Source organism: Neoarius graeffei, chromosome 12, assembly GCF_027579695.1.
Source record: "Neoarius graeffei isolate fNeoGra1 chromosome 12, fNeoGra1.pri, whole genome shotgun sequence".
Classification (NCBI taxonomy): Eukaryota; Metazoa; Chordata; class Actinopteri; order Siluriformes; family Ariidae; genus Neoarius; species Neoarius graeffei.
In genome coordinates, this window is record NC_083580.1 from 52,214,803 (window position 1) to 52,234,895 (window position 20,093).

The following is a 20,093-nucleotide window of genomic DNA, read 5'->3' on the forward strand; positions in this document are numbered from 1 at the left end:
ACTCACCTTCCCTGGCTCCGCCCTCCTGTCACAGACCGGCGCTTGACCACGCCCCCGCTGCCACATACCCCCACCGCCCGACTCAGGCCGGGCGCCCGTCCGGCCCGCAGCCGACTCCCCCCCCTTGACGGGAGAGGAAGTCCGCCACGACCATCTGCGCCCCCGGCCTGTGGACCACCTTGAAGTTGAAGGGTTGGAGTGCCAGATACCAACGGGTGATCCGCGCGTTGGCATCCTTCATGCGGTGGAGCCACTGGAGGGGCGCATGGTCCGAACAAAGGGTGAAAGGGCGCCCCAGCAGGTAGTAACGGAGGGCGAGGACCGCCCACTTGATCGCCAGGCATTCCTTTTCAATCGTGCTGTAGCACCCCTCATGCACCGACAGCTTTCGACTAATGTACAGGACGGGGCGATCCTCCCCCTCCACCTGCTGGGACAAAACGGCCCCCAGCCCTCTGTCCGACGCATCCGTCTGCAACATAAAAGGGAGAGAGAAGTCAGGGGAGTGTAAAAGTGGCCCCCCACACAGTGCAGCCTTTACCTCAGAGAAAGCCCGCTGGCACTACTCCGTCCACTGGACCGGATCTGGCGCCCCCTTTTTAGTGAGGTCAGTCAGCGGGCTGGTGACGTCCGAATAATTAGGTATAAACCTGCGATAGTAGCCAGCCAGCCCCAGAAACTGTCTCACCCCCTTTTTGGTCTTGGGCCTCGGGCAGGCCGCAATCGCTGCTGTCTTATTAATTTGGGGACGCACCTGCCCGTTGCCCAAGTGGAAGCCCAGATACCGTACTTCCACCCGCCCAATCGCACACTTCTTCGGGTTGGCAGTGAGACCTGCCCGCCTCAGCGACCTAAGGACGGCCCTCAGGTGTTGCAGGTGCCGCTGCCAGTCATTACTATAAATGATAATATCATCCAGATAAGCGGCCGCATAGGTGGCATGGGGCCGGAGGACCCTGTCCATCAGCCGCTGAAACGTAGCAGGCGCCCCAAACAGCCCAAACAGAAGTGTGATGAATTGGTGTAAGCCGAACGGTGTGGAAAAGGCCATTTTCTCCCGGGATAATGGAGTCAAGGGGATCTGCCAATATCCCTTCGTCAAATCCAGTGTCGAGTAAAAGCGAGCCGTGCCTAGTCGATCGAGCAGCTCATCAATACGAGGCATTGGGTACGCGTCGAATTTAGACACCGCGTTGACTTTTCTATAGTCCACACAGAACCGGACCGACCCGTCGGCCTTAGGTACCAAGACCACCGGGCTGCTCCAGTCACTGTGGGACTCCTCGACGATGCCCATTTCGAGCATGGCCTGAAGTTCTTCCCGAACCACCTTTTTTTTTGTGTTCGGGTAGCCTATAAGGGCGGCTACGCACTACCACCCCCGGGGGCGTCTCTATGTGGTGTTCTATGAGGTTAGTGCGACCGGGCAGGCGCGAGAACACATCCGAAAACTCAGCCTGCAACTGGGTGACCTCCGTGAGTTGGGTCGGGGAGAGGTGGTCTCCACAGGGGACCGGAGAGGTACATGATGCCAATGTCCCTTTTTGAACCTCTGGCCCCAGCTCCGCCTTCTCCGGAACTACCGACACCAATGCCACGGGGACCTCCTCGTTCCAGAGTTTAAGCAGATTGAGGTGGTAGATCTGTAGTGCCCCCTCCCTGTCCGTTCGCCTTACCTCATAGTCGACGTCCCCGACTCGCCGTGTGACCTCAAAGGGTCCTTGCCACTTGGCGATTAATTTGGAGCTTGACGTGGGCAACAGGACGAGTACCTTATCTCCCGGAGTGAACTCTCTAAGGCGCGTGCCCTTGTTGTACAGGCGGGCTTGCCATTCCTGGGCCTGCCGCAAATTCTCCTGAGTTAGGTGGGTGAGCGTGTGGAGTTTTGCGCGCAGGTCCATAACGTATTGAATTTCGTTTTTACTCTTTTAAGGTCCCTCCTCCCAATTTTCCCGCAGTACATCTAAGATGCCGCGCAGCTTACGCCCATATAATAATTCAAATGGGGAGAACCCTGTGGAGGCTTGGGGGACCTCTCGCACTGCAAATAACAAGGGTTTGAGCCATTTATCCCAGTTACGTGCGTCCTCACTTACGAATTTTTTGATTATATTCTTGAGGGTGCGATTGAACCGTTCAACTAAACCGTCCATTTGTGGGTGATAAACGCTGGTGCGGATTGGCTTAATACCCAGTAGCCCATACAGTTCGCTCAGTGTTCGTGACATAAACGAGGTGCCTTGGTCAGTCAGAATCTCTTTCGGGATTCCAACCCGGGAGATGACGTGGAAGAGGGCCTCTGCAATACTGCGTGCTGAGATATTGCGAAGAGGCACCACTTCCGGGTATCGCGTTGCATAGTCAACCAGAACCAATACAAAGCGGTACCCTCGTATTGACCGATCTAATGGCCCGACGAGATCCATCCCAATTCTTTCAAACGGGGTCTCAATTAATGGTAGGGGGCGCAAGGGCGCTTTTGGAATGGCCGCTGGATTTACTAACTGGCATTCGCGGCACGCCATACACCACTTACGGACGTCGCCGCGAATCCCCGGCCAATAGAATCGGGCCATTATCCGGGCTAGTGTCTTATCCTGCCCTAGGTGTCCAGCCAGGGGATTAAAGTGGGCCACCTGAAATACCAATTCCCGGCGGCTCTTTGGAATTAATAACTGTGTGACTCGCTCTTTCGTCTGAGTGTCCTGCATCACTCGGTATAACCTATCCTTCATAATGGAAAAATAGGGGAAGGACGGGGTGGCATTCGGCTGGAGCGTTTGACCATCGATTACTCTCACTTGGTCAAACGCGTGTCGCAGAGTCTCGTCTCGCGATTGTTCCAATGGGAAATCCGCGAGGGATTCCCCAACAGAAAGAGGAGGAGCCGGCGGCTCCTCGCTCTGTCGTGGAGATGACGTAGACGGCTCTGCGACCGCAGCTCCAGCCAAAGCGACACCGGGACCTCCCCCTGTCAAATGGCAGGACCCACTCTTTACTAGGCACATCATTAAACCCTGAAATCCCGGCCAATCAGTCCCCAAAATCAAAGAGTGGGTAAGGCGAGGATTAACCGCCGCCTTCACTATAGATTTTTCCCCTCTGAAATATATGTGGACCGACACCAAAGGGTATCTGTGAACATCCCCGTGCACACACAACACCTTCACCCCCTGTGCTCCCCCCAATGCCTCGTCTTGCACCAGGCTTTGGCGGATCGAGGTCTGATTGCAACCAGAATCCACCAACGCCTGATATGTAGCCCCTTGTACACTCACCGGTATGCGATACGCTCCGGCCCGATCGAGGGCAGCTTCTGGCGTGTCGGGGATCCGCACCACCGCGCCCACCTCCATTGCTGCGCACTGTTGTTGCAGGTGGCCCGGTTCCCCACAGCGCCAGCAAACCGGCCCGGGCCTTCCCTCTGCAGCTGTGCTCTGGGGCTCACTCACCTGAGGGGGGGAGAGACAGACACAGAAGGGAGAAACGGGAGGGCACCACGGGTGCGGCGGGCCGGCTGGGGTGGAGCCGGCCCCCGCCTCCGTGGTGGGGGAATGGGGCGAGGACGGGACACAGAAGGGGGGGAGAGAGAGAGAAGAGGAGAGAAGAGATGACGTCGTTGGCCGTCCTGCCACCGGAACAGCCGCCAAATGATCCTCTGCCAGTCCTACGGCCTGATCCAGCGACGCCGGGCGGTGGCACTGGAACCACTCTGCGGTTCCGGCTGGTAAGCGGGCGATGAATTGCTCCAGCACCACCTGATCAATGATTCCCTCGGCGTCACGATCGTCGGCCCTCAGCCACCGCCAGCAGGCGTCCCGGAGCTGCTGGCCGAACGCGAACGGCCGGCTGACTTCCTCCAACCGCAGCGCGCGGAAGCGCTGGCGCTGTTGTTCGGGCGTGCACCCCACGCGCTGGAGGACGGCCCGGCGAAGGTCCGTGTAGGCCAGCCGGCGGTCGGCGGGGAGCTGTAGTGCGGCCAGCTGCGCCTCTCCCGTCAGGAGGGGGAGGAGGCGCGCCGCGCGCTGCTCCATCGGCCACCCCGAGGCTTCGGCGACCTGCTCGAACAAGGTGATAAATGCCTTGGGGTCGTCCTGCGGGCCCATCTTGGTCATGGTGAGGGGAGACGGGCCCGCGGCCGGGGCGCTGGTGGACCCCGCCGACGCGAGGAGATGCCGGAACGCCTCACGATCTTCCTGCTGGGCCAGCACCAGGGCTTCGAAGCGTCGCTCCTGCTCCTTTCGGAGCGTGACGAGTGCCTGGTGCTGGCTTTGCTGAGCCGTGGTGAGGGCGTGGACCAAGTCCGCGAACGGGGAGGATTCCATGGGGCTGCAAGGTTGGTGCTCCACCTTAATCCCGGCTGTTGGCACCACTGTAGCGCTTACGAAGTGTGGGTGGAGTACAGAGGACGGCAGGACAATGCTTTATATGCAGAAAAGGCTTTTTATTTCCCAACTTTTCAGTTAAATCGCCAATTCCTAGCATGCGGCGTAACACACACACACACACACACACACACACACACACACACACTGGGTTCTTGTCCCGGGATGCGCTTTCCTCTGCTCTCCCTCTGCCTCCTTAAATAGGGAGCGGTTACTGGGAAAACACACAAAACACAGGTTAATTACCATCAGGTGTAGCGATTCTACCACTCACCTTCCCTGGCTCCGCCCTCCTGTCACAGACCGGCGCTTGACCACGCCCCCGCTGCCACATCGGCGTACACAAATAATGATAGCACAAAATCTGGACTGCTTGAGTCAAGCGAGACCTCTCCTACAAACAAAATTGCATGCAAAGCTAAGTTAACATGCTAACAATATTCATTACATTGTGTAACTATGACCCAGCTAATCAGACAAACGTTACCAAAGTATTTTGCTACATCAATAAACAAAGACTAAAAAGAATGAAAAAGAAAGATTTAATAAATAGCCTGATCTTACCTGTGATGAAGTGGGCGCTGCAAACCCACGCATTTTTGATGGTGCTTTCATCCAAGTCTACACATTTGATGGCTTGTAGCCATAGACGTCGGCGATTTTTTTGGAATGGGTGAGATCCTGCTGGAATTCTGAACATTTTAACCCCATCACTGCTATGATTCTGACACCCGACAACACAACAACTAGGCATTTCTGAGTCTTTTTTGGGTCCAGGCTGCGCGCGTAATTTCCGCTTACGTATGAATGACGTTTACTGCGAAGGGGTCTATTGGTCAGAAGATATTGCTTAATTTTCTATAACTGCAGCTCTGACAGTAGTACAGATGCAAAACACATTTATATTAACATTATATACATGTTTTATTATATTAACATACATTACCATCTATATAGTACAATAATAAACATTTTTTATTTAACCAAGAATAACATATAATTATCATTTCTATAGTACCGTGAAGTTTTCAGTAAGGAGATGTTTATTTCTCATTTATGGAAGGAGCTTCCAGTGTAAGCAGTAGGACAGAGCTGTGGATATGTCCTCTTTTGCTAGAGATACAGTATTTGTCAAACAAACAAACAAACAAACAAACAATATTGTGATTTTATGTGAGTTGAGAGCAAAGAAAGGTGGCAGCACTGAAACTGAAAAGACATACTAATATTCTTGCTTGCATACGGATAAGGATGAATTACAACTGATGCACAGCTCAAAAAATGCAACGTTTAAAATAAATAAATAAATAAATAAAATACAGAAAAGTATTTATAATCTCTGCACTGTCTCTCGATTGCAATACATCTTTAAATAGGTTAGTGTTCTGTGTGTTTCTCCAAATGTGTAATAGACATCTAATTTTCTATTGTATGTCCCTAATGTTTTCTGCCCACAGTTACATCACATAGAGTAATGAACTTATTAAGGTCCTGATGATGTACATGGAAATTCACAGTATTTTTTACCCATACAATGCTACTGTTGTGCCACTTTGCTGGCAAAAATGTAACAAGGGACACATTTTTGTTTCAGTGAAATGATACAATATGGGTAAACTTGCACTTGATAACAGAAGAAGAAGAAGAAGAGAGAAGAAGAAGAAAATATGTAAATGATGTTATATGGAAAGTATGATGAACTTCGCTGTAACTCTGAATTGACGAACTGCAGTTTTTGTGTTTGTCTTATTAAGAGAGGCAGCTGGTGACAGAATGTCTGTTTATAGCTGCTATAACAAAAGTGATAACAGGAACTAACTTGTTTCATAGACATTCTAGAACATTGTCACTATAAATAATAAAAAGCAGTGTTTCCCCTACCATTATATTGGGGGGGCCCCAACAGGACCCTATGCCCCTCTTGAAAGTCACACACACACACACACACACACACACACACATTTTAAGGTCTGAGGGAAAAACAACAACAGGGGTGCAGGCAATAGGACCACGTGGAAAGAGTGTCTGCTCAAAAACAGGAGAGCAGACAGGCAATAGGACCATGCAGAAACATCCTCGCTCAAGCTACCGGTTCCCCATCCGCTTCACAGTTGCTAAATGCCCCAATACACAATTCTCCTTGGTCTTCTTTTCCTGCAAGTTATGACACAGAAAAATCCCAAAGCTGGGGGTTCCCGTGTTAGAAATCATGTATTTTGTAAACTGCTAACTCCACGGCCAGTCTACCAACATTATTTTGATCATGAATCAATGAAGATTACTCAGCCCAACATGTTATTCAATTCATGTCGATAATATTGATCCAAATAGTCAATTTTTTTTTCAACTAAGAAGAAAACATCCAGTCTACTCTGCCGGTGCTATCATTTTGGAAATTACATGATGCATTGCTGTGCGCTGATTGGTTGAGAGGTGAGTGACGTTGAATTTGTCTACAAGAAACCACACACCAATGTTTTGAATGTGAACTGTCAAAATGATTAACAAAAACGGGACTAAAGGCTCACAACACACCGTGTCATGGTATGGAAGGGTTGGAAATTAAACAAGTAGTACGCAAAGTCTATAAGTAAAACAGCATGGCACATAAGGTTCATGAACACCATTTTGAGCTTTGGCCAATCAGCACACAGGAATGCAGTCACATGATTTTCAATCATGGCGGTGCCGGCAGAGTAGACTGTTCAAGAATTACAGCTTTGGGGATTTTTCTGTGTCAAAACTTTTAGGAAAAGAAGACTGAGAAGGATTATGTATTGGGGCATGTAGCAATGGTGGTCTGCTTCACTCTCCGGGACTAAAGGCTCACAACACACTGTGTCATGGAATCGAACGATTAGATTTAAACAATAGTTAGCAATGTCAGAACCCCCCAAACAACAAAAGATGGAGGACATACGACATTTTTTTTCCTAAAAAGAATGTGTGATGTCTTCAGACACACTCTATATTAAGTTAGCTAATGTTATGTTACAAATATTCATAGTGAGGTCATGTTGGACTATGACATCACTTTGTAAACATCTTCAAATTAGCTAATCATAGAAACTGACTTATTTTTTACGTTATTTCAAACAAGCACAGTCAATCTACTACTGTACTTCTTCAGTCAACATATAAATCAAAGTATACTTTGATTTATATGTTGACTGAAGAAGTACACTAGTAGGGATCAGCAGTGGAGAGGCGAGTGAAAACAAATTACATAAAGAAGAAATAAGCTAGGCGGCACGGTGGTGTAGTGGTTAGCGCTGTCGCCTCACAGCAAGAAGGTCCAGGTTCAAGCTCCGTGGCCGGCGAGGGCCTTTCTGTGCGGAGTTTGCATGTTCTCCCCGTGTCCGTGTGGGTTTCCTCCGGGTGCTCCGGTTTCCCCTACAGTCCAAAGACATGCAGGTTAGGTTAACTGGTGACTCTAAATTGACCGTAGGTGTGAATGTGAGTGTGAATGGTTGTCTGTGTCTATGTGTCAGCCCTGTGATGACCTGGCGACTTGTCCAGGGTGTACCCCGCCTTTCGCCCGTAGTCAGCTGGGATAGGCTCAGCTTGCCTGCAACCCTGTAGAACAGGATAAAGCGGCTAGAGATAATGAGATGAGAAATAAGCTATCTGACTTTCTAATTAGAATAATAAATCAATTAGAACTTTAAATGGTTCATATACCATTTTAATCTCTTAATACTTGTTCAAAAAAGTCAAAAGAATGTTCTATTGTAAAACATCCATCCATTATCCGTAACCACTTATCCTGTACAGGGTCATGGGCAAGCTGGTGCCTATCCCAGCTGACTATGGGTGAGAGGCGGGGTACACCCTGGAAAAGTCACCAGATCATCGCAGGGCTGACATAGAGACAAACAACCATTCACACTCACATTCACACCTACAGTCAATTTAGAGCCACCAGTTAGCCTAACCTGCATGTTTTTGGACTGTGTGGGAAACTGGAGCACCTGGAGGAAACCCATGCAGACACGGGGAGAACATGCAAACTCCACACAGAAAGGCCCTCGCCGGCCACGGGGCTCGAACCCAGAACCTTCTTGCTGTGAAACGACAGTGCTAACCACTACACCACCGTGCTGCCCTAGTGTAAAACAAATTGTTGTAAAATAATTGTTCTGTTGTAAAAAGAGTTATTTTGTAAAAATGTTTCTAATTATTGTTCTAAAATAAATGTGAGGACTTCAATATGACTCCTTTAAGTGTTTGTTCTGGTCCAAGTGCTCTGTAATAGGAGTCGCAGGGAGGAGTCCTGCAGGTGGCCATCTTCATCCAGCAAACCCCCACCAAGCCAGTAAACTTGGGTAAAACACTGAAAAGTATGACATGTCCTTACTTTTTAAGGCTGTACTCCTTAAAAGACACATTAATTCATAGCTTGAAATAGATTTTGAGCTCATTTGCCAATTTTTTGTCATGTCTAATGGGCAAAACGGGAGGCAAGAACTTGCACATTCCTTTATTGTTGCTGCCTTTTATTTAATGCATACATTATTAATTCAGTATTTCTGATCAACAGATTGTTGACATGAAGGTTTTCAGTCAAAGCTGATTATTATTAGTTTATAAATCTGTATTTTTACGAGGTCTATTCCAAGTGGTTAGAAAGGTCAAACGTGTGGCTGATGTGGATATGTTTCTGCAGCACTGACATGATGTGATGAAGCACAGCCTTTAAGTTTCATGGATTCCTTAGAGTCCATTTCTAATTTAAGAAAAAAATAAATAAATAAAAATAAAGAACCTCAAAACTCAGTTGTTAGTGCTTCCTTAATAAACAACACTCAGCAATCAATCTGTCTCATCACTTAGGGCTCTACAATCAGCTGGAGTGGGTTTGCAGACTGAATGTTTTGCCATTAAACTGATCACAAATATGGACCATGTGCTCAAATCCAGTTTCAATGCGCCATGTGACCCAGTTACATCAGTCAAATACAATCATCATTACAGCCTGGAGAAGAATCAACAGCTCTTGTTTTTTTTTCTCTTTTCAGTCATCATTTTCTCACCTCTACACTGAGATGAACAGATATTTAATCTTCCATAAACTTTAAATTAAATTAATTTTTCAACTAAATTTCACCGATTTCATTCACTCCGAGGTTCATTCTGAAAGGATAATGAATTAATAATGAGCACTGTACAGCTCTCTGAAGTGCCGCTTTATTTCCTCATTGTCATGACTGCTCAGTAAAACAATGTGATCATGTTTTGATATTCCCCTTCGAGAAAAATATCACATACATTTCACGGGATTATGTGAGTGATACATAAAAACTAAGAAGCACTTCATTTCGTTACATGTCATGGCCTGATCGTGCACAACGTACACAACGCAAACACACATGGCATCATCTGAGTAATATCTGATCATGAGAAGAAGAATTGTCCATGTGAGAAACACATCTGAACATACAACGATCAGCCAGAAAATTAAAATCACTGACAGGTAACGTGAATTACACTGATTATATTGTTACAATGGCACCTGTGAAGGAGTGGGATATATTAGGCAGCAACTGAACAGTCAGTTCTTGAAGTTGATGTGTTGGAAGCAGTGCCCATGCTGACTCCTTTCCACAATTGAAAGTGCCTACAATGGGCAGGTGAGCATCAAAACTGGACTATGGAGTAATGGAAGAAGGTGGCCTGGTCTGATGAATCATAAACTGTGTGGATGGCCAGGTGTGTGTTTGTCACGTACCTGGGGAAGAGATGGCACCAGGATGGACTACATCCATCCATCCATTATCTGTAGCCGCTTATCCTGTGCAGGGTCGCGGGCAAGCTGTAGCCTATTCCAGCTGACTATGGGCGGGAGGCAGGGTACACCCTGGATAAGTCGCCAGGTCATCGCAGGGCTGACACATAGAGACAAACAACCATTCACACTCACATTCACACCTACAGTCAATTTAGAGTCACCAGTTAACCTAACCTGCATGTCTTTGGACTGTGGGGGAAACCCATGCAGACATGGGGAGAACATGTAAACTCCACACAGAAAGGCCCCCGTTAGCCACTGGGCTCGAACCCAGGACCTTCTTGCTGTGAGGAGACAGTGCTAACCACTACACCACCGTGCTGCCGGATGCACTACAATGTCTTGCAAAAATATTCATCCCCCTTGTGTTTGTCCTGTTTTGTCACGTTACAAGCTGGAAGTAAAATGGATTTTTTGGGGGGTAGCACCATTTGATTTACACAACATGCCTACAACTTTAAAGGTGCAAATTGTTGTTTTATTGTGACACAAGCAATAATTAAGATGAAAAAACAGAAATCTGGAGTGTGCAGAGGTATTCATCCCCCAAAGTCAGTGCTTTGTAGAGCCACCTTTTGCTGCAATTACAGCTGCAAGTCTCTTGGGGTATGTCTGTATTAGCTTAGGACATCTAGCCATTGGGATTTTTGCCCATTCCTCAAGGCAAAATTGCTCCAACTCCTTTAAGTTAGATGGGTTGCGTTAGTGTACAGCAATCTTCAAGTTATGCCACAGATTCCCAATAGGATTGAGGTCTGGGCTTTGATTAGGCCATTCCAAGACATTTAAATGTTTTTCCTTTAAACCACTCCAGTGTAGCTTTAGCAGTATGTTTATCTTTCCTTCAGTCCTAGCCAGCTTTCCTGTACCAGCAGATGAAAAATATCCCCACAGCATGATGCTACCACCACCATTTTTCACTGTAGGAATGGTGTTCTCAGGGTGTTACAGTAGGTTTGTGCCACACATGGCATTTCCCATGATGGCCAAAAAGATCAATTTAATCTCATTTGACAAGAAACTCTTCTTCCATGTGTTTGGGGAGTCTGCCACGTGCTGTTGAGCAAACTCTAAAAGTGCTTTCTTCAGCAATTTTTTTTTTCTGGCCACTCTTCCATAAAGCCACACTCTGTTGCATGTATGGCTTAAAGTGGTCCGATGGACAGATAATCCCCTCTCCACTGTGGATCTTTGTAGCTCCTTCAGTGTTATCTTTGGTGTCTTTGTTGCATCTCTGATTAATGCCCTCCTTGCCTGGTCTGTGAGTTTTGGTGGGTGGCCTTCTCTTGTCAGGTTTGTCGTAGTGACATACAGTGTTGCTTGAAAGTTTGTGAACCCTTTAGAATTTTCTATATTTCTGCATAAATATGACCTAAAACATCATCATATTTTCACACAAGTCCTAAAAGTAGATAAAGAGAACCCAGTTTTAAAAAATGAGACAAAAATATTATACTTGGTCATTTATTTATTGAGGAAAATGATCCAACATTACATATCTGTGAGTGGCAAAAGTATGTGAACCTTTGATTTCAGTATCTGGTATGACCCCCTTATGCAGCAATAACTGCAACTAAACATTTCCGGTAACTGTTGGTCAGTCCTGCACACCGGCTTGGAGGAATTTTAGCCCATTCCTCCATACAGAACAGCTTCAACTCTGGGATGTTGGTGGGTTTCCTCACATGAACTGCTTGCTTCGGGTCCTTCCACAACATTTCGATTGGATTAAGGTCAGGACTTTGACTTGGCCATTCCAAAACATTAACTTTATTCTTCTTTAACTATTCTTTGGTAGAACAACTTGTGTGCTTAGGGTCGTTGTCTTGCTGCATGACCCATCTTCTCTTGAGATTCAGTTCATGGACAGATGTCCTGACATTTTCCTTTAGAATTCGCTGGTATAATTCAGAATTCATTGTTCCATCAATGATGGCCGTCCTGGCCCAGATGCAGCAAAACAGGCCCAAACCATGATACTATCACCACCACCACCACCACCATGTTTCACAGATAGGATAAGGTTTTTATGCTGGAATACAGTGTTTTCCTTTCTCCAAACATAACGCTTCTCATTTAAACCAAAAAGTTCTATTTTGGTCTCATCCATCCACAAAACATTTTTCCAATAGCCTTCTGGCTTGCCCATATGATCTTTAGCAAACTGCAGACGAGCAGCAATGCTCTTTTTAGAGAGCAGTGGCTTTCTCCTTGCAACCCTGCCATGCACACCATTGTTATTCAGTGTTCTCCTGATGGTGGACTCATGAACATTAACATTAGCCAATGTGAGAGAGGCCTTCAGTTGCCTAGAAGTTACCCTGGAGTCCTTTGTGACCTCGCCGACTATTACACGCCTTGCTCTTGGAGTGATCTTTGTTGGTTGACCACTCCTGGGGAGGGTAACAATGATCTTGAATTTCCTCCATCTATACATAATCTGTCTGACTGTGGATTGGTGGAGTCCAGACTCTTTACAGATGGTTTTGTAACCTTTTCCAGCCTGATGAACATCAACAACACTTTTCTGAGGTCCTCAGAAATCTCCTTTGTTCGTGCCATGATACACTTCCACAAACATGTGTTGTGAAGATCAGACTTTGATAGATCCCTGTTCTTTAAATAAAACAGGGTGCCCACTCACACCTGATTGTCATCCCATTGATTGAAAACGCCTGACTCTAATTTCACCTTCAAATTAACTACTAATCCGAGAGGTTCACATACTTTTGCCACTCACAGGCATGTAATATTGGATCATTTTCCTCAATAAATAAATGACCAAGTGTAATAATTTTGCCTCATTTTTTTTAACTGGGTTCTCTTTATCTACTTTTAGTACTTGTATGAAAATCTGATGATGTTTTAGGTCATATTTATGCAGAAATATAGAAAATTCTAAAGGGTTCACAAACTTTCAAGCACCACTGTATTCTTTCCATTTTGATAAATTCATTATATCAAAATGGAAAGAATATCCAATATATTTGGGATATTATAATATCCCAAACTTTGAATATCCCACGGAGCACATTAAATAATGGTGCTCCGTGGGATATTCAAAGTTTGGGATATTATTTATAACCCAACCTTGATCTATACTTCTTCACAACTTTGTCTCTGACTTGTTTGGAGTGCTCCTTGGTTTTCATGTTGTTTGCTAGTCATGTTGCAGAGTCAGGGTCCTTGCAGAACAGGCTGATTTATACAGACATCTTGTGACAGATCATGTGACACTTTGATTGCACACAGGTGGATCTTAATCAACTACTTATGTGACTTATGAAGTGAATTGGTTGGACTAGCTCTTATTTAGGGGTTTCATACAAAAGGGAGTGAATACCTATGCACACTCCAGATTTCTGGGTTGGTTTTTTTTTTTCAACTTAATTATTGTTTGTGTCACAATAAAAAAAACAATTTGCTCCTTTAAAGAGGTAGGCATGTTGTGTAAATCAAATGGTGATAACCCCTCCAAACATCCATTTTGATTCCATCTTGTAATGCAACAAAACATGACAAACACCAAGGGAGATGAATACTTTTTGCAAGACACTGTGAGGGAAGAAGCTGGCAGAGGTAGTGTGATGCTCTGAACAAAGTTCTGTTGGGAAACCTTGGGTCCTGGCTTTCATGTGAATGTTCCTTTGACATGTTGCTGACCAAATACACCTCTTCATGGCAACAGTATTCCCTAACAACAGTGACCTCTTTCAGCAGGATAATGAGACATGCAACACTTCAGGAATGGTTTAAGGAACATGACAAGGAGTTTGTGATTCCCCAGATCTCAATCTGATTAAGTATCTGTGGGATGTGCTGGACAAATAAGTCCAATCCTTGGAGACTCCACTTTGCAACTTAAAGGACTTAAAGGATCTGTTGTTGCCATCTTGGTGGCAGATACTACAGCACACCTTCAGAGGTCTCATGGACTCCATGCCTCAAGGGGTCAGAGCTGTTTTGGGGGCACATGGCAACCTGCACAATATTAGGCAGGTGGTTTTACTGTTATGGCTGATCATGTGTCTCATCTCGTCTCATCTTCATCCGCTTATCTGGGGCCAGGTCGCGGAGGCAGCAGTCTGAGCATAGAAGCCCAAATTTCCCTTTCCCCAGACACCTTGGCCAGCTCCTCAGGAAGAACACCGAGGCGTTCCCAGGCCAGCCGAGAGACATAGTCCCTCCAGCGTGTCCTGGGTCTTCCCCGGGGCCTCCTCCCGGGGGGACATGCCTGGAACACCTCCCCAGGAGGCATCCGAAAGAGATGCCCGAGCCACCTCAGCTGATTCCTCTCGATGTGGAGGAGCAGCGGCTCTACTCTGAGCTCCTCCCGAGTGACTGTACTTCTCACCCTATCTCGAAGGGAGTGCCCAGCCACCCTGCGAAGGAAACTCATTTCGGCTGCTTGTATCCGCGATCTTGTTCTTTCGGTCATTACCCAAAGCTCATGACCATAGGTGAGAGTCGGAACGTAGATCGACCGGTAAATCGAGAGCTTCGCCTTTTGGCTCAGCTCCTTCTTCACCACAACGGACTGGTAAAGCAACCGCATCACTGCGGAGGCTGCACCAATCTGCCTGTCGACCTCACGCTCTATCCTTCCCTCACTCATGAACAAGATCCCGAGATACTTAAACTCCTCCACTTGAGGCAGGACTTCTCCACCAACCTGGAGAGAGCAAACCACCCTTTTCTGGTCGAGAACCATGGCCTCGGACTTGGAGGTGCTGATTCTCATCCCAGCCGCTGCACACACAGCTGCAAACCGCCCCAGTGCATGCTGAAGGTCCTGGTTTGAAGAAGCCAACAGGACAACATCATCCGCAAAAAGCAGAGATGAAATCCTGTGGTTCCCAAACAGAATTCCTTCCGGCCCCTGGCTGCGCCTAGAAATTCTGTCCATAAAAATTATGAACAGAACCAGTGACAAAGGGCAGCCCTGCCAGAGTCCAACATGCACTGGGAACATGTCTGACTTACTGCTGGCAATGTGAACCAGACTCCTGCTCCGTTCGTACAGGGACCGGACAGCCCTTAGCAAAGAGCCCCGAACCCCATACTCCCGAAGCACCCCCCACAGAATACCATGAGGGACACGGTCGAATGCCTTCTCCAGATCCACAAAGCACATGTGGACTGGTTGGGCAAACTCCCATGAACCCTTGAGCACCCTATGAAGGGTATAGAGCTGGTCCAGTGTTCCGCGACCAGGATGAAAACCGCTTTGTTCCTCCTGGATCCGAGGTTCGACTATTGGTCGAATTCTCCTCTCCAGTACCCTGGAGTAAACCTTCCCTGGGAGGCTGAGAAGTGTGATTCCCCTATAATTGGAGCACACTCTCCGGTCCCCTTTCTTAAAAAGAGGGACCACCACCCCACTCTGCCACTCCAAAGGTACTGTCCCCGACCACCACGCGATGTTGCAGAGGTGTGTCAGCCAAGACAGCCCCACAACATCCAGAGACTTGAGATACTCAGGGCGGATCTCATCCACCCCCGGTGCCTTGCCACTGAGGAGCTTGCAAACCACCTCAGTGACTTCGGCTTGGGTAATGGACGAGTCCACCTCTGAGTCATCAGTCTCCATCTCCTCTATGGAAGACATGACGGTGGGATTGAGGAGATCCTCAAAGTATTCCTTCCACCGCCCAACAATATCCCCAGTCGAAGTCAACAGCTCCCCACCCGCACTGTAAACAGTGTTGGCAGAGTACTGCTTCCCCCTCCTGAGGCACCGGACGGTTTGCCAGAATTTCTTTGAGGCCAACCGATAGTCCTTCTCCATGGCCTCCCCGAACTCCTCCCAGTTCCGAGTTTTTGCCTCCGCAACTGCCCGAGCTGGGGCACACCTGGCCTGCCGATACCCGTCAGCTGCCCCAGGAGTCCCGGAGGTCAACATGGCCTGATAGGACTCCTTCTTCAGCTTGACGGCATCCCTTACTTCCGGTGTCCACCACTGGGTTCGGGGATTGCCGCCATGGCAGGCACCGGAGACCTTGCGGCCACAGCTCTGAACAGCTGCGTCTACAATGGAAGTAGAGAACATGGTCCACTCAGAATCAATGTCCCCCGCCTCCCTCGGAAGCTGGGAGAAGCTCTCCCGGAGGTGGGAGTTAAAGACCTCCCCGACAGAGTGCTCGGCCAGACGTTCCCAGCAGACCCTCACCATACGTTTGGGCCTGCCAGGTCTGTCCGGCTTCCTCCTCCGCCAGTGGATCCAACTCACCACCAGGTGGTGATCAGTTGACAGCTCAGCCCCTCTCTTCACCCGAGTGTCCAAGACATAGGGCCAGAGATCAGATGAAACGACAACAAAGTCGATCATCGACTTCCGACCTAAGGTGTCCTGGTGCCATGTGCACTTATGGACACCCCTATGCTCGAACATGGTGTTCGTTATGGACAAACTGTGACTGGCACAGAAGTCCAATAACAAAACACCACTCGGGTTCAGATCGGGGAGGCCGTTCCTCCAACCACGCCCCTCCAGGTGTCACTGTCATCGCCCACATGAGCATTGAAGTCCCCCAGTAGAACAATGGAGTCCCCAGTCTGAGCACCTCTCAGTACCTCTCCCAGGGACTCCAAGAAGGCCGGATACTCTATATTGCTATTCGGCCCGTAGGCACGAACAACAGCAAGAGCGCTTTCCCCAATCCAAAGGCACAGAGAGGCGACCCTCTCGTTCACCGGGGTAAACTCCAACACATCGCGGCTGAGCTGGGGAGCTATAAGCAAGCCCACACCAGCCCGCCACCGCTCACCGCTCTGGGCGACTCCAGAGAAGTGAAGAGTCCAGCCCCTCTCGAGGAGCTGGGTTCCAGAGCCCAAGCTGTGCGTGGAGGTGAGCCCGACTATCTAGCCAGTACCTCTCAATCTCCCGCACAAGCTCAGGCTCTCCCCCCCCCAACGAAGTGACATTCCATGTCCCAACAGTTAGCTGCTGTGTTCGGGGATCAGGTCGTCGAGGCCCCTGCCCTCGACTGCTGCCCAATCCACACTGCACTGGCCCCCTACGGCTACCTCTGTGGGTGGTGAACCCACAGGAGGTCACGCCCACGTCACCTCTTCGGGCTGAGCCCAGCCAGGCCCCGTGGGCAAAGGCCCGGCCACCAAGCGCTCGCATACGAGCCCCAACCCCGGGCCTGGCTCCAGGGTGGGGCGCCGGCTGCGCCATACCGGGCGACGTCACGGACCTTGATCGATTCTCCATAAGGGTTTTGGTGAACTGCTCTTGGGCTGGCCTGTCACCTAGGACCTGTCTGCCTTGGGAGACCCTAACAGGAGCATAATGACCCCGACAACATAGCTCCTAGGATCATTCAAGCACACAAACCCCTCCACCACAATAAGGTGGCAGTTCTAGGAGGGGTGATAATGTCTCATCTCATCTCTCATTATCTCTAGCTGCTTTATCCTTCTACAGGGTCACAGGCAAGCTGGAGCCTATCCCAGCTGACTACGGGCGAAAGGCGGGGTACACCCTGGACAAGTCGCCAGGTCATCACAGGGCTGACACATAGACACAGACAACCATTCACACTCACATTCACACCTACGGTCAATTTAGAGTCACCAGTTAACCTAACCTGCATGTCTTTGGACTGTGGGGGAAACCGGAGCACCTGGAGGAAACCCACGCGGACACGGGGAGAACATGCAAACTCCACACAGAAAGGCCCTCGCCGGCCCCGGGGCTTGAACCCAGGACCTTCTTGCTGTGAGGCGACAGCGCTAACCACTACACCACCGTGCCGCCCGGGTGATAATGTGTGTATTTAAAAAAAAAACGGGCCAACAATACAACAGAGGATGAATGCACAGTCCCTCCCTCTGAGTGCAATGAACAGTGAAAAAAACACAAACTACATGTTCAACATAGACCTTTTAAAAAACATGTATCTTATGGCCCTTGTGGAAAGCATGAAGAGTTTCCAGATGGCCGACATTTTCATTGTTGACCTGTTGCTCAAACTGACTGACACTCGAGAGCAAATCACTGGACAGTTTTAATTAGCATCAAGGTTATTTGTAAAGTGTTAGATTTGGCACCTAGTTGTAGATTTGTTTGTTTGTTTGTTTGTTTGTTTGTCAAAAATTTTTGGCCTTTTTTCTCATTTGGCCAAAAACTGAAAGTTTTTTTTTCTTATTTTTCCTGTGTCTACTGAGCTAATTTATTTCACATTCTTGAACTCTAAACATTCTCCATTCACCTTGAAAATGAGTGTGTCACATCAGTGCATCTTTCTAGCACTGTGAACACCTGCCAAAAAATTACTAATATGAGATGGGAGAAAAGAAGGCATAGCTTCCATGTGTCAGTTAACACTTGAAGGAAATGTTCATTGGCTCTTTTGGTACATTTTTGAGTACCTTGCATTCTCTTCTTCCTTATCCAGCACTGTTGCCAGTTCAGGGTCCATGGGGGCCCTACTGATCCACTGTCATATTAATTGGAGCATAGTTTTATGCCAGATGCCCTTCTTGCCACAACCCTCCTATTTCTCTGCTTGGGAAACAACCATTCATACAACCCCGATTCCAAAATGCTGGGACAAAGTACAAATTGTAAATAAAAACGGAATGCAATAATTTACAAATCTCAAAAACTGATATTGTATTCACAATAGAACATAGACAACATATCAAATCTCGAAAGTGAGACATTTTGAAATGTCATGCCAAATATTGGTTCATTTGAAATTTCATGACAGCAACACATCTCAAAAAAGTTGGGACAAGGGCAATAAGAGGCTGGAAAAGTTAAAGGTACAAAAAAGGAACAGCTGGAGGACCAAATTGCAACTCATTAGGTCAATTGGCAATAGGTCATTAACGTGACTGGGTATAAAAAGAGCATCTTGGAGTGGCAGCAGCTCTCAGAAGTAAAGATGGGAAGAGGATCACCAATCCCCCTAATTCTGCGCCGACAAATAGTGGAGCAATATCAGAAAGGAGTTCGACAGTGTAAAATTGCAAAGAGTTTGAACACATCTACAGTGCATAATATCATCAAAAGGTTCAGAGAATCTGGAAGAATCTCTGTGCGTAAGGGTCAAGGCCGGAAAACCATACTGGGTGACCGTGATCTTCGGGCCCTTAGATGGCACTGCATCACATACAGGCATGCTTCTGTATTGGAAATCACAAAATGGGCTCAGGAATATTTCCAGAGAACATTATCTGTGAACACAATTCACCGTGCCATCCGCCGTTGCCAGCTAAAACTCTATAGTTCAAAGAAGAAGCCGTATCTAAACATGATCCAGAAGCGCAGACGTCTTCTCTGGGCCAAGGCTCATTTAAAATGGACTGTGGCAAAGTGGAAAACTGTTCTGTGGTCAGACGAATCAAAATTTGAAGTTTTTTATGGAAATCAGGGACGCCGTGTCATTTGGACTAAAGAGGAGAAGGACGACCCAAGTTGTTATCAGCGCTCAGTTCAGAAGCCTGCATCTCTGATGGTATGGGATTGCATTAGTGCATGTGGCATGGGCAGCTTACACATCTGGAAAGACACCATCAATGCTGAAAGGTATATCCAGGTTCTAGAGCAACATATGCTCCCATCCAGACGACGTCTCTTTCAGGGAAGACCTTGCATTTTCCAACATGACAATGCCAAACCACATGCTGCATCAATTACAGCATCATGGCTGTGTAGAAGAAGGGTCCGGGTACTGAACTGGCCAGCCTGCAGTCCAGATCTTTCACCCATAGAAAACATTTGGCACATCATAAAACGGAAGATACGACAAAAAAGACCTAAGACAATTGAACAACTAGAATCCTACATTAGACAAGAATGGGTTAACATTCCTATCCCTAAACTTGAGCAACTTGTCTCCTCAGTCCCCAGACGTTTACAGACTGTTGTAAAGAGAAAAGGGGATGTCTCACAGTGGTAAACATGGCTT